Source organism: Athene cunicularia, assembly GCF_003259725.1.
Source record: "Athene cunicularia isolate RWA chromosome 1 unlocalized genomic scaffold, athCun1 chr1_part2, whole genome shotgun sequence".
Taxonomy (NCBI): domain Eukaryota; kingdom Metazoa; phylum Chordata; class Aves; order Strigiformes; family Strigidae; genus Athene; species Athene cunicularia.
This window is the reverse complement of record NW_020799092.1, coordinates 81,661,821-81,676,727: the sequence shown is the minus strand read 5'-3', so window position 1 is coordinate 81,676,727 and position 14,907 is coordinate 81,661,821. Positions and strand designations below refer to the sequence as shown.

The 14,907-nt window shown below is 45.0% G+C and overlaps 1 protein-coding gene across 3 annotated transcripts in view; it reads left to right on the top strand.

The window, feature by feature from the left end:
• Window positions 1-1,064: 1,064 nt before the first annotated feature.
• The window catches only part of PPP6R2 (protein phosphatase 6 regulatory subunit 2), a 94,910-nt gene continuing 81,067 nt past the window's right edge, over window positions 1,065-14,907 (top strand). For 2 of the 3 annotated variants that reach the window (XM_026866882.1, XM_026866898.1), the window contains exon 1: window positions 1,065-1,142. The gene's annotated coding sequence lies outside the window, so the exon portion shown is untranslated. The remainder of the gene's footprint in view (window positions 1,143-14,907) is intronic. The other variant, XM_026866889.1, reaches the window with a different exon arrangement.

Below are 14,907 nucleotides of genomic sequence, written 5' to 3'. Positions count from 1 at the left end.
TTCATTTTCTTGCTTCAGAAGATCTGCTGGTATGTCATTTAACATAATACTTTCATGTCAGGACGGATTTCTGTTTTTTAGAAGGATAATTGAGACTGTAAACTAACAGGTTGAAAGCTGTATCCCATCTGCCTGGGCCAGAGAACGAAGGGCGCAGTTCCACCGCGACAGCAGCGGGCCCGAGTCCAGGTTGCCGTGTGTTGGCATTAGTGTTGGTGTGGTCGGCGCCTCGGGGGGCTGAGCGGGCTGAGCGCAAGCCCTGCGTGGAGGGAGCAGTTTTCAGCTGGATCAGCTCCCTCAACCAGCTCGAATGGGAGTTGCATAAACAGCGCTGACACAAGGGAGGATGCAGGAGCGTGTGACCCAGGAAGGCGAAGAGTAAAAAGAGCAGGTCTCTCCCCGTCTGGATTTAAATAGGGTGTGGTTCAGTTTAACTAATCTCGAGTTTGGGGTGCAGCACGTTCCTGGTTTTGTCCCTCTGCGTTGGTGCTGCTCGCATGCTTACAGGGAGCCGGTCTGTGGGAAGACTACCCCCCTTCCCCTGCTCATTTTCTGCTGGTTTATTTTACCTAACGGGCGTGGTAGGAACAGATGAGCACTGCTGCTGGGACGTTTGCCGGGCAGTTTAAGTATGAAGGGGTTGGGAATAGCAGGGCTGCAACTGTCTTAACGAAAGCCGTGATTCTGTGTTAGACTAAGCCTAGCGAATAGAATATCCAGTTCATCCTCAGAGTCCCAGGACCTCAGCCTCTGAGCCAAAGTACCTGAATAATGCTGAACAGATGCTCAATCAGCATTCTCTTTAACAAATTAGAAAATACTAAGTGCTGGATTTCAACTTAGTTCTACTGCATGTTACCCTTTTTTTGTTTTTAAAATATAGAAGATCGTTTCTCTTAGTGCTCAGGTTTTTTACTATTTCTGCATTCCCCCAGTCCTTTACTATATTACTTTTTAGCATTACATTATCCATGGTATATCCTAAATTTTCTTTTATCTTTTTGATTTTCTTCCATGACTTTCTAAACCTTTTTTCTTTTTCCCCTCCTAACATTGTGTTTCAGACTCTGCCTTCCCTTTCAAGGGGCTGGAGACCTCTCACCGAAGTTCACACATCTATGATGTAAATGCCTACTTCTGAGGTAACCATTTAGGATTCCTTTTTTAGTCAATGGCGAGAAACAGATGCTTATTTTCTTTTGATGCAGAAGTCTAAAATAGAGCAGAGTTTTGCTGTAGAAGTGCTCATTTCTCTCCTACTGCAAAGGGAGTCTGGGTGACTAATTCAGATTAGTCATCCATAGTATAAATATCTACACGTTAGGCGAGACATCCTATTGCAGAGGACTCAAGGCGCTAGGCAGAGGTTCTGAGGGGGACCTCCTCGTCTCGGTGAGGTTGCCTTCTCACCCCTGGTGGGTTATGAGGTAGATGAGATGCTGGATATGTTTTGCAATGTGCTGCGCCCTTAGCTCTGCTCGATGAATCTACTTCCTCTTTCATAGCCGACTGCTAAGTTTGAGGTCAAAAGCAGTGTCTGTAAATGATTCAGAATCATATAGATACCTATTTAAGACCAATACAATAAAACAAACAAGTTTTTGTCGTATACATGAGCAGCACAGTTGGTTTTCCAGATCCTGTTTGAGAGGAGTAGCTATACGTTGTGTTGTCTGCCTGGTTTGGGTCGTAAATAAGCAGAAAGCTCCATGGTGCAGAATTTTTCCATGTTTCTTCAGTGCTTAGCATGATAGAGGACCCTAAGCTGAAAAGTTTGTCACCGTTTTAGTAAATTTAAATACTGAGTTTTTGCTTTGCACTTTTCTCTAAAGAATGTTTAGTTGTGACCAGCCCTAGAGACTGCTACATGTGTCTGAGTTTTGTGAAGACTCAAGATTGAAGTAGCAGAGTAGTTTACAAAAATATGAAGGGGCTGGAGGATGCCAAATTTTACAGAAAGGCGTGTAATGTTTTAGGGATGCGGTGCCAGGAATAAATGCATATTTGAGTTCATTGATGTTACACTGTACCCACTGTTTCCTCTTGCAAAATAGGCAGCTAATTTCACTACTTCTGTTTTTCCTGTTACTTCTGTCATCTTTGTTCTTAGCTAACTGAAGTCCCTATAAAATGACTCTTACAAGTAATCAATGTTACTATCTGTAGTGCTTTCAGTGTGGCAGCCTTCATCCAGTGTGTCCGTGGCCTCCCTGGACCTGTTTTTCCCCTCCATTTTAAATAGCAGTGCTGGCAGAGTGTTGTGTCTTGCAGAAAAAAAAAAAAAACCCTCACTGCTCCAACGTCATCTTTCATGAGTGAAATTTTTTACTCCATTGAAGTGAGCTTAGAAGTGCTGGTTTTTAAAATACCTGGAAAAAAATGTTAGAATGAAATGGTTCAGTTCCCAAAACCAAAACAATTTAATTATTTTTAGCCTTAGAAGAGCAAGTAAAAATATTTAATGTATGTGCTTGGGGTTTGGATGTATGCTTGAGTTTTTATGAGGAACTGTGAAGTGAAACTTGAATCACCTAGGAGTCACAGTAGCCATTTGCCATGTGAGGAAAATGTTGCATAATCACAGTTTTTGTTTAGAGCTGGTGGACTGTGCCGTGGTCATGAATGTATTATTTTGGGAAAAGCAGAAACTTTACCAAATCGCTCACATCCAAAGAGCAGACCTAGTGCTTGGAGAAACGGGAGGATCTCAAAGGCCCTTGGTGAAAAGAATCTGTCTTCTGCTGGCCTATGTGTTTTAATACGTGAAAGGCAATTCTGGCTGGAAGGAAATCACTGTAATTTGTGTATATTGGCTGGTTTAAACTCAGGCTGCCTGATGGAGGAGAGATGGGGGAAGACCAGGCAGTGTTGATGGAAGGTCTGTGAAAATTTGTCTCAGTGTGTGAAGTCATAAGCCAAAATAACATTGGAAGTATAATTATTGGAATGGATGCTATGCCTGAGAATGGCAAAATATTATGCGTTAGAGACAATTTTGAGGTATGTGATTAAAGAAAATAGCAGGGCAGAGAAGATTAAAACCATACTGGGTGATCTGCTATATGTAAAAAAAGCAAGGGGAAGTCCGATGATACGTGTGGAATTTTAAATATATTTCTTGTTCGGTTTTTCGTGTGTGTGTAACTCGTCAAGGTTGATGTCAGGGATATCGATTAGACCGAGAGTTACTGTGGGTGTTTTACCTGTTAAATAAAAGGGGAAACCATTTGTTTATGGTAATGCTGCGGCACCGTGCTGTGAAGTACACTGCTGGGCTTGAGGGAAAACCCTCCCGATGCTCCTGTAGCCCTGTCCTGGTTTTTCTGTACCTGATGGTGAGGCAGCGGGTGCTGCCTGCTCTCAGGGCCTGAACGCCATGAGCTGCTTCTCTGTAACGGGGTTTTCTTAGTTGGAACCTAGGGTGCTTCCCTGTCCCTCACCCCTTCTTTGTTCTTCCTCGGGCTGTTCCACGCGGCAGTGGAGGGCACTTCAGCTCCCGCTCCCGAGGTCCCGCCGGGCGCGACGCAGAGACGTGTGGCCAAGCTGTAGGAGTCCCCTTACCTCACCTCCAGCTCTGTGCGGGGCTGATTTGCCTTCTCTGCTTTCGAAACTTGAGCTGTGCAGCATTGTCCTGCACATGTGAATGTACCGGCTTGCTAAATTGGGAGGAACATCTGAACACGGTGCTACTCGGATATAGAAGCAGCAGGAACGTTACTTAAAGTGTCACTGTGGTATTTTCCAGCTGAGAAAAAACCCACACCTTACTTTGAGAATTTGTAGAAAGCAAAAATGGTGCTCTCATCTTCAGAATGACAGTTGTCTGTGTTCTTCAGAGTTTGAAACGTCAGGTTTTAAATTAACTGGAAGAGATTTCCCTCAAGCCGAGTTGCTTGCGAGGCCCGCTGAGGCGCTGGCGTGTCCTTTGGACACTGGGGGTGGTGGGGGCTCTCGGCACGGGGGGGAGTGCCTGTCTGCGCCACAGCGGCTCTGGTGCTTGTGGCAACTGAATTTCTGACTTGGGAATTGTTACTCAAATAGACGTCGAGTGTTATATGCAAATTAACATCTTATGATGACTCCTTGCAAGTGAATATTTAGTTGCAACACCAAGCAAGCTTGAACACGAGGTTTTATGCTAGTCTGAGGTGATCACCGAGATGATACTCTGTTCCTGCTGCTGTCATCATTTGCATTCTCTGAGGTATTTATAGAGTACTTAGTGATGATCTTTTGTGCAAGGTTGATGTTAATTTCTTTTCCCAAAGTCTAGACAATCCCCAGAATTCTTTATTAAACTGGGAAAAACAAATGTCATCCTCTTCAATCATTTGAGATCTTCACCTTTTCTGTTACAGAATTTGTGCTTTTTATTAGTGGTTTTTCTTATGATTGAGGCCATTTACTTACAGCGTGAACTACTACTAAGAATTTGTGCTCAGAGCCATAGTTTGATGTGCATTTAAGCTGGCACTGCTGCCAAAAAGCAGTCCCCTTCTCGCTGTTTGTGCCCATTCGCTGTCACTTCTCTACCCTCCCTCCTTGCTGGCACAAGCGGTTGTGCAGCTTATGTTGTGAACCAGTTTGGGGGAGTGATTCAGCTGAATTTTTTTTTTTCTGCTAATACTGCATGGAAAAGGAAAACAATTTCTTTTCAGCAGTACAGGTTTAAATACACGACAGACTACGGCCTAACATCAGTCTGACGTCATTCTGGCTTGTGATTTTAAGAGCAACCTGAGCTTTAATGTTTATTTGTCCAGGTAAAGCCTGTTGAACACCAAAGGGTGGGTCTGAAATTTCCAAATGATTGTTTTCCTTTCAAGATGTTTGCTGACAAATGAAGCTTAGTCCGTAAATACAGTTTTAAGTGGTGCCACAGAGGGAAAACAGGCTGGTGGTCCGTAGTCATGTATCAGATTTTTCTTCTGAAATGTCTTAATATTTATTTTAACTGTAGAGCTATGTAAACTTTATGTGTACTGTGTCTATATGATGTCCTGAAAGATTAAGAAAATTAAAATGCCTGTGTTGTTTAATATCCTGTTTTAAGGCACTGATTTGTTACAGTTTTGACAAAGCAATATTGTGCCTCGTTTCCTTGTAGTGTGGTTGGTAGAACAGTGCAACGTGAGAATATTCTGGTAAAAACTGCAGCATGCAAAAAATGCAGCTAGAGACACAAATGCAGTTTTGAAGCTTTGAACTTGCCTAAAGGACCATGAAAGGAGTGCAAGCAGTTGCTTTTCTTGCTTGTTTGAGGCCATCACAGTACTGATAAAATAGGTGTATCCGAAACATCCAGCTCTTGATCTTGTGAAGCCCAACAGGAAATCTTAGTTTGCAAATGGTGCTGCTTCTCTGTCCAACAGTCTGAGCAGAATGATGTTTCTTTTGTAATGTTGCCTCATTCTCTGTGTGCAGCAACAAAGAAAATGCCCAGGGTCCGGAGCTCAGTGTGGTAAATGGCTTTGACAAACTGGGTTTTCTGAAAAACGTTGCTTGTGTGCTCCAGTAAGTACCAGCATCTCACTTTTGAGATAATAGTCTAATTGTTAATAATTATTTCTGAAGGGTTTTAACTGTGGTGATCCAGGAAAAAAAATTTAATTTGTTGCTGAAACAACATGTAGTAAACATTCTTAAGTGGCATCAAAGCCTTGTTTATTAATGTAAGCAGTGCCAGCGAAGTGTCTGAGGAGTCCTGCAAGAGATGTAAATTGACACTTAAAAAACCCTGATGATTTTGTTTTGCTTGTTTTAACAATGATTGCCTTTTAGCTTTTTAATATTCAAATCAAGTTGCAAACCTTATGCTTAAAGGTTAATCTTTAAAGTAAAGCACAAAAATCCCCCTGGGGTCCCTTGCAGATGCTGCTGATGGGGCTTCCGTGGGGGAGACAACTTGAGAGCTATGTAAACAGAGTAGTAACTGGAAATGTTTGACTGTTAATCTTTTTAAATTATTCGTGACTGAGTGAAGTACAGGGTAAAAATGTTGAGATAATTATGTCCTTATAGATAATGGGAAGCTAGTAGACTGTGGAGTTCATAGCTCCGTACGCTTTTGACTGACCTAGAAAAAAAAGACCTTTTTTGTGCAATAATGATCACAGTGCGTTTGGTGTGTTTTTCTGGCTAGTTTTTTCCTGCATTTTTTGAAGCACTGCAGTTTCTTCAGTGTCTGGGTGTGTTGAATTTAATTAAAAATGTAACATTTAAATGAAGAAGCTGTGCAAATTTTGTCCTTAGCATGGGGTAGGGCATCAATTAGAAGGCTGTTTAACTAGATACTAGATGAGGATAAAGTTGATCATCAAAACAAAGTACTTCTTGATATCATCTCTTTATTAGAGAACTTCAGAAGCACAGAATAATTAGAAGTAGCTCTTAATTTTGTGTGTGTATTTGTACAACAGACAGGCCTTCATCATTTTTTGCCTGCAGCAGTTTTTTATTAAAAGAAAAAACCCAACACAGCCCCTTACTGTGCTGATATACCAGACTCCCTCCTGCAGTACTTGTGATTTACTGTTCGTGTCCAAAGAATGTAAACGAAGATGTCTCTTTCATTTGTCAGTTAGATGTTAAGAAAAAAAAATGAAGAAATTCAGATCACTAGTTCAGAAGAGGAAAACAAAAGGAGGCTCTTGGCTAACTGGTGAGATGCTATTTTGGTTAAGCATAAATTTTATCTGAGAATTATAAGCGTATCTAAGTGTTTTCAATCAACAGCTTGTGCTAAGCAATCTCTCGGGAAGCTGAAACATCTTTAGTTATATGGTAATGTTTGAAGATTAACAGAATCCTCTGCTCAGTGTTTCCATCTTCTTCCCCGTGTGTTCGCCATGGTGCGAGGCAGGTGCCCACTGAGGTTGTACACCGCAGTTTTGGGACAGATTTTCCCCTCTTTTCTGATGCTTGGGGCGGGGGGGAGTGTCACAAGGCAAACCCTGACCAGCGTGGCAGGAGAATGCTGTGCTCACACGTGGCGAGGAGAGGGCTGGCGAGAAGGAGCTGCAGGGCTGGTGCCAGGGCAGGAGGAGCTGGGGTAAGAGCTGGCCGGTGCTGCTGGCTGCAGGGTGGGTTTCAGCACTGCTGGCCTCTCCAGAACCGTGGCTGAGCATACAGTGCTGGGTTCCGTAGTGCTGAATCTTTCCTGAAGATGCCACCAGTAATAAAGTGTCTTGTGGCTTCTGCTTAATGGGTACCACGGGCTTGGGAATACCAGGTTGATGTAGCCTGAAAAATGTCAGTTGGGAGATTGACTCGCCTGTTGTTCCGGAGGGGTTTGCCTGTGCTCGGCGGGATGATAACCTGTCCGTTCCATTGTGGGGTAGCTGGAGCTTGGGAGGCAGCAGCAGACCTGCACTGGGGTTCAGGGGTGCCCTCGCTAGAGGAAGCTGCTCCCGCTCCAGAAGACCTTAGCAAGGCATTGGAGAAAGCTTTGCTGGCCGCCTGCTCTGAAAGTGGCCTCCAGGCAAAGCACTCTCCTGCCTCCCCCCCCAGGGTGCATCCTTCACCTGTATGAAACAAGCTCCTGTTTGACTGCTCACCTCTGAAGGTTTTGAGACTTTGAGGGGATGGAAGGAAGACGAAACAGTCAAATAATGATAAACTCAGTCCATTTTTTAACTAAGACTGAAACACGGTATAAGATACTGGTTTTAACTGGTTTTGTTTTAAGTTATCCCAGTACTAAGATAATAGCTAAGTACAAAGCTAGCTGAGTACAACAGAGACCATTTACAATTTTGTATGCTGTTGTAGGAGGGAATAAAGGCTGTAATTCATTTCTGTGTTTTATGTTCTTGAGACTTTGATGTGTACATGTGCAGTCAGAGCTTGGCAGAAATTGCTGAGGTCGTAAGAGTTGGATGTCCCTTGGGATGCACGAGCTAACTGGGGCTGTGTGGACAGTTGCTGCAACCATTGTTGCCTCTGAGAACTCTAGTCTGTCCTGCTTTGCCTTTTATTCAGGTTTTATAAAAAAGAATTGGGCAAACGAGTGAGGGAAGGGAACAGAGAGAATAGCGATGAATGTGAATATATTTATGTAAAATGCTGATGATAAAATAGTTGTTTTATTCATGTCCTGCAACTTCTAAAGGTGCCCTGAAACTGCAGTGGTACCTCTTGCAGATTCTCTAGAGAATCCTTCATATATAAGGTCATGATCTTCACTAAACCTATAGCTAGCTGTCTGGAGCAAGGATGGGCTCATTGCATGATCTTAATTTGGGGACGGAGAAGTCTGGTTTGGACTCATTCAGCTGCTGTATTAAGGACTGCTCATTTCATCTTAGTTCTGTAACTTCCTGCAGCTATTGCTTGTAAAATTACTTTCTGAGGCCTAAGGCCTACTTTGGTTTGCTGTGTGAGCTGTTACTTATTTCACAGGCTATAACCCAAACCTTGGTTTCTGTTTTTCTCGTGACTTTGTGCTTAATCTTTCATTGTAGTATTAAGCTACAGTTTCAGTGTGGCACTAGGGTTGGAACAGATTTGTCTGAATGTTTGATCTTGGGAGATTAAGGCTCTCTATACGTGCAGAAGACAGATGTGTATCTTGCTATTTTACTCTCATGCTTTGGGCTTTATTGCTTGCAACAGACTGTACTTAAAATAATGCCTACCCATGTTAGCCTTACTTGTGAAAGCATGTGGAGCACGTCAGATAACGCTCCATAATGTCTATTTTTGTTGTTGTTGGGTTGATGTGACACTTTTATGCTCGGAGAGGGACTGATGTATAGCCTGCCAGGACTCGGCTTTCAAAGGGTGTCTGCGAGTAGGTTTCTAAAGAGAAAAACATTCTTTCAGGTAAGAGAGGCTCCTCTGTAATAAGGCTGAATTTGGTATTACTGTCAAAGATAGCGTGACTACCAGGGCGGACATGATACCAATAGGAATTTGGAGCAGTGCGTATTAATGAAGCCTTGAGTCCTTCCAAATTACAGATTAGGTGGGCTAGAAAGAAGTAAAATGTTGGTGAAGAGGCGTTCTGTATTTCCTGCCTTTAACTTTCTATTTTTTATTTTGCCTTCTTGTGGCTCATGGAGAGCTACTTCAAAGGAGAAGTATAGCTGGTAGGAAGGAGATGCGTGACTGCCTGAAAGGGATTTATTTGTTCTCCATGTAGTGGTGGGCTTCAGCAGCTCCAGTGCTTATTAGATACAGCAGGAAATCCCCAGTATTGTGTCAGTTTGTCTGGAGAACCACAGACATCTCGGGTATAATTTCAAAATAATCTGAAAAAAAAACTCTCTTCTTGAGATATAGTGTTTGTAGCAAGCTTTTTCTTTCTTTCCTCTGTTGGGGTTTTTCACTGTTCTTCATGCTTTGTGTGAATGTAAGAGGAATCAATACAGACCTTTGATTTAATCTTGGCTGTGTTGTAAGACGAGTGACGAAATTTTTTACTGGCATTGTTTAGTCTTGGAAACAAGCACTGGGAGTATATTCCTAAAGTCTGAAGTAGGGTCCTGAAGAGGTTGAGAGCGAGCTCTAGAAATAATTGAGTAGCTTGTGAATCTCTTCCCCTGACAGACTGAAATGTCGGTTCTGGGCATTCTGAACCCAAAGAAGAGATGACTCCCACCGTACAGGCAATTGTAGCCTGCTGCGTGTAGTTCCCCAGCGAGGCGTGGTGCCCGGCCTGGGCTGGGCTGGGGGCTGTGCCCCCTCACCTCTAGGGGGTTACTGGCAGCAATGGGCTGGTGGGGCTGGAAGGTGAGGGCAGGATGGAGTGGGGCTGGCGCTGTGGGTCACAATGAACTGCAGAGGCAGTTAGAGCCAACCAGTAATGGCCAATAACCTCGTACTGGGGACAGGCCACGCAGTGGGGCTTGAAGAGATGGCAGCCTGGGGTGGGGGTGTGCAGAGCAGCAGCACTGAGTTGATGCTTTGGTGCCACAGTGGTGTAATACAGAACACTGCACCCAGGTAGTCTGTGCTTGGCAAGCACTTGGCTTCTGACAGGCCGCAGCAGTTAAATCCCCAAGAAACCAAAGTGATGTGTGCAACAGCAGAGGGAAGGAGGTAGTTGAGTGCTGTTGGTGTGCAAGGCCTTAGCATCAGGAGAGAACTCGAGGCATTAAAATACGTCCAGCAGATGCTAACTTCTGATTCACGCTCTGTGCAGAGCAGGGTTAAACATCACCAAGATTTCCATCAGGCTGAAATCCCCTCACAGACACCAGCTGGTGATTGGTAGGAACTGGAGAGAGAGGTGGTTAATGCCTGGAGTATATTCTTCAGTTGTTTTGAACAGATTCACTAGCGGCTCATTCCTGCTCTTAAATGCATAATGCTGTTGTGGTCACCCCCAGTGCAGAACTGGAGTTGTGAAGGACTTACATCTTCAAAAGCTTAACTCTTCCCTTTTTGAATGATGCGTACTTACCCGTCCCTTGACAAATAACAGCATACCTTCAGGAAGGATGAAATGAAGCACTTGTGGGATGCCGTATACACCACCCAACTGGGAGAGGTGCTGTACAGAGGGACCTCAGCAGGCTGGAGAAGCCAGGCCGGTAGCAGTTGGTGAAGTTCAGCCAAGAGAAGTGCCAAGCCCTGCTCCTGGGGAGGGGTAACGCTGCCCACCAGTGTGGGCTGGCACCCGGCAGCTGGAAAGCAGCTCTACAACAAATGGCCTTGGGGGCTGCAGCCTCCTGGGCTGCCACGTGTAGGGTGCTGCCTGCGGGTAAAAGGGGGGTGATCTTCTCCTCATGTGAGGAGAGCTGGGGCAGCTCATCCTGGAGAAGAGATGTGTCAGGGTGGGGGGATCTCACCAGTGTGTGGAAATCCCTTACGGGGGGAGTAAAGAAGGTGGAGCCAGACTCCTCGGTTGTACCTGGTGACAGGAGAGGCAGTGGGCATAAACTGAAATATGGGAAACTGAGCAGAAGGTTTTTACTGTGGAGTGGTTGAACGCAGGCAGAGGCTGCTCAGAGAGGTGTGGCGTGTCCATCCATGGAGACGCGGTCCCGGGCAGCCAGCTCAGCTGAGCCTGCTGGGAGAGCAGCGCGTTGGGCTGGATGGTCTCCAGACATACCCCCCGTTCTCCTCCTTTCTGTGGCTGTTGCTGTTACAGGAACCTGCTGGCTCATCCTCATTAAGATAAAAGCTGTAAGTGATGCTGTGCACAGCTGTCCTTGATTTGCATGAAGCTGCCGTGGCATTACCTGGCTTAAGGAGTCTCTCACGCTACTGTACAGGGCAGCAAGCGCTGGAGGACTGCTGCGTGCCCTGGGGGCTGTAGTCCTCAGCAGGAACAGCCCGTTGACTTTATTTGTGGTGTTATATCTTGGCATGAGAGGCTGCAGCGCTTCAGGACGCGTGTCTGTTGTGTCTCCTGTCACTGAGGATGCTCTGTGGGCTGGGCGGTGTGGCTGTCCCAGCCCGGGGTTAGGCAAGTGCCAGGGTAAAAACATCCGGCTCGGTGGGACATGCCACAGCCCTTAAACCAACCCAGCTGCTCTTTACTTACATCCACCCGTTCAGAGTGGTCTGAATCGTTCCTGTGGTGCGTCCCGGTGGGTACGTGCCAGTTCCAGGGATCACAGTCCCTATGGAGAGTGTGGCTGATGGTATTTTTGCTTTGTATTTCCTGGCTTTTGCAGAGTTAGCTTTAGCTGGACTGTCGTTTGCCAATTAACTTTATATCTGTTTCAGTTTTGGATGACCCTTAGTGGACTGGTTCTATGATAGTCTGTATGCTCACTGATTTTCTTTTAAGCTACCTCAGGTGGGAAATACCCTTCCCAGAAAAGGGGGAATTGAGTTCTCTATCTGAACGTGCCCCGATGTGACTGTCAGGGAGAGAGTGAAGAAAACAAGGATGTTGAAAATGGGAATAAGCAGGACGGACCTTTGCCCAGAAGCATCCTCTCCTCGGAGTGCCGGTTGGGTTGGTGGTGGGTTCTTTTGCACCGTAGTGGTGTTTGTGCTCTGTGTTGGCCCCGTGGTGTGAGGAGGAGGAGGATGTTTTGCAGTGCTGGGCTCGGGGCCTTTCTCGGGTGCCCTGAGGCTGCGCGGAGCGTGGCGGTGGGTAGCGCGGGCTCTGCGGGGCTGGGACGTGCTCCGCTGCCGCAGGCCAGCATAGATGCTTTGAAATTATTCTTGGAGATGTTCGAAAAATTTCTAAATAGAACTCGCTTCCAGAAGGAGGACATGGTTTAAAATACTGCTGGAAGCAAGTAGAAAAGAGCCTTAAAGAAGGCTGTGAATGCTCAAGGAAAAATGTCAAATTTCTGCAAAAACTTAGTGTGTTTGGGAGACCCTGGGGGAACACAGTGAAACTTTACCTCCTGCTTGCCAGCTGTGGTACTGGCTCAGGTTTGGTTGCAGACAAAATGGAAACGCCCCCGCTATCCCTGTCCCCCCTTCCTCTCCCCTTTCACCTGAAATACCCATTTCTTTAGGGAGGGAGATTTCCTGGTCACCGGACAATTTCTCTTCTTTGGAGCTGTTACATGGTGTGTGGGTGCTGTTTATGCAGTGATCTTTTTAAATTGAGAAAGTTTTCTTTTTAAAATGATAATAAAAGAATAAGATGAAGCAAAAATGAGATCAAGCATCTTTTTAGTTGGTAAATGTACTTATTGCTGATTCCTTCTGGCAAGTTAGGCTTATGTGGAAGACTGCCCAGGAGATCTGTAGCCTTTTTGTTGGTGCAAAACATGTTACTGTCAGAGCTTGCCAGACATATTTCTTCTGGCTGGGTAGCCAGTAACTCTCTTAATAGGTACCAAACAACTTTTTTTTTTTTTTTTTTTTTCCTCCCAGCTTCCCAGGGACCCGAGGCCTAGGAGTGTGCTACTTGTCAGCAGCAGGCTGCCAAAGCCGCCTTGGAGGATTTGGAACCAGACACTTTTTCCATTTACTCTGCAAAGTTGTTTCTCTGGTAGTACAAAAAGAAATGTTCTTGGAGCTCTTGTTATGCAAGTTGAATTTCAGAGCAAATGGTATGCAAATAGTCATCAGTATAATTGGGAAGCTCCTTTTTAAAAAAAATCATTAAGTTGATGTTAAGTGGTAGTGCACATCAGGAGTCTTGCTTGCAGTCTCACTCCTTTCCTTGTGTACAGCTGACAGACCTTAAAAGTAAGATTTCTGGAAAGAGCATATTTCTTTTATTTTTTTTTGTTTCCTGGGTGCAATGTGATTTCTGCACATATTCTTTTTTGTATTTTCAGTGCTATGCCTGTATCTTACATGGGATTATCCGTTCACATGGCATCCTATAATGCTTATATAGAAGTAAATAAAACATTCTTGTGTCTTTCTGTTCAGTTCTTAAAAAAAAAAAAACAAAACCCAAACAAGAGCTGGGACGATACTCTAGCGGTGTAAACAGTGTCGTGTGTTTTTTTACTTGGAGGAGTTCTTGGCTTTCTTGTGAAGGAGTGCCGTTCACAGCTGTCTGTTTGAGCAGTGAGTGGACGGAGGTGCCTTTCCAGGCAGAACCCGTTGGCTCACGCTGTGTCCAGTGAGGCTCAGCTCCTTTCAGTTCCAAGTTTGATCACTAAATGAGCATGTGCTGGACCCTCTAAAGGCTGGGGAAGAGTGAAGAATCTTGAAAATGGCCGAGACGTTCTGAGGTCCTAGGTGTAGCTGTGGCGTGAGCACACTGATCTGATGTAAGGTCTGGCTTAAGGAGGCAGAGGCCTTGCGTTTTCTTAAGTCCAACCATGAGTCTTTTAAGACTGGGGAAGCTCAGTTGAGCAGTCCTCATGGGTGTTTGGTCTGTGAATTCACTGCTGAGTCAATTTTTGGGAACCCCATTGTCTATGGGTGAGTAGAGAAAAATGAGGTGACTACAGTTTGGTGTCTGTGTGTTCCGTTAGTGTTTGTGTCTGTTGGACTTCCATAGCAGTTTGTGCCTTTCTGGCGCAGGCTTGGTGAGGTCCTGGGCATGAAGTTGGCCAAGACAGCCCCCAGCCTGCTCTGTTTACGGCCTTGCTGGGTTTTTCCTGCCTGCTTGGGCTGGCACGCCAAGGGGGAGAGTGGTGGCAGTGTGAATTCAGAGATCGTCTTGAGCTCCTGTAGAGCCGTGATTCAGAAGCACTGGGTTTAGTCAGGGCAGATAACTGATAGAGGGTTAAATGCTTTCTCCTGTGCCCTTTTCCTCTCGCTGTGACAAATACAAGGCATTGCACGTGCTGTTGAACCAATAGGTAGAAACCACTGACAACCTTGGGGTCTTTTTGCAAGTGACAGGAATGGTGAAAATTAAGTAGAAGAGACCCTGACCTCTCCTGGCAGCGAGGCCTGAAGTGTGGGAGAAGCATGAGGGGGTATGGTGAGAAAGAGAATGGTGACATGTACAGAAGCGTCAGCGTTTCTAGGTTTTGTTGGAATTGCTTCTAGACTGCCTGGTGTGCCATGTTTTCCTATAACTGCATGTTTTCATTGAAATCGATTCTTTCTGTGCCTTGAGTCAGGAGCATGATAAGTTTTAGGTAGTATTTTTATACATTTATGTGTCTTCTAGAAATAGAAGTTGTCAGCCTTGGGCTCCAAGTGATGTGTTCTCTTTTTTTTTTTTTTTCCTAGCAAGGAATTTTGTAGTTTCTGGCAGCTTTCATTCTGTCCCCACATCCCCTCCACATGGCCTGTGCATAGGTGGTTTTGTCACAGTGCACCTGAAAAGTTTAGCAAGCTTGGGTTTTAGCGCTGCAGAATTTGAGTGAGTGTTAGGGTCTTTTTTAATTCACTGTGGATTTTGTATATTAAAAAGAAATTAAATTCTGAGTAGAACGAGTTGAATCTGCTTGCTTTTCCTTAACAGCCGTGATGGTGTGTATCCGGCATAGTGCTAGTGACTGTACTTGACCATGGATGTAATTTGTTGTCATTTTACCTGAACTTTGGTTGATGTCCCCGAGGAGCAGCGGTGGGGGT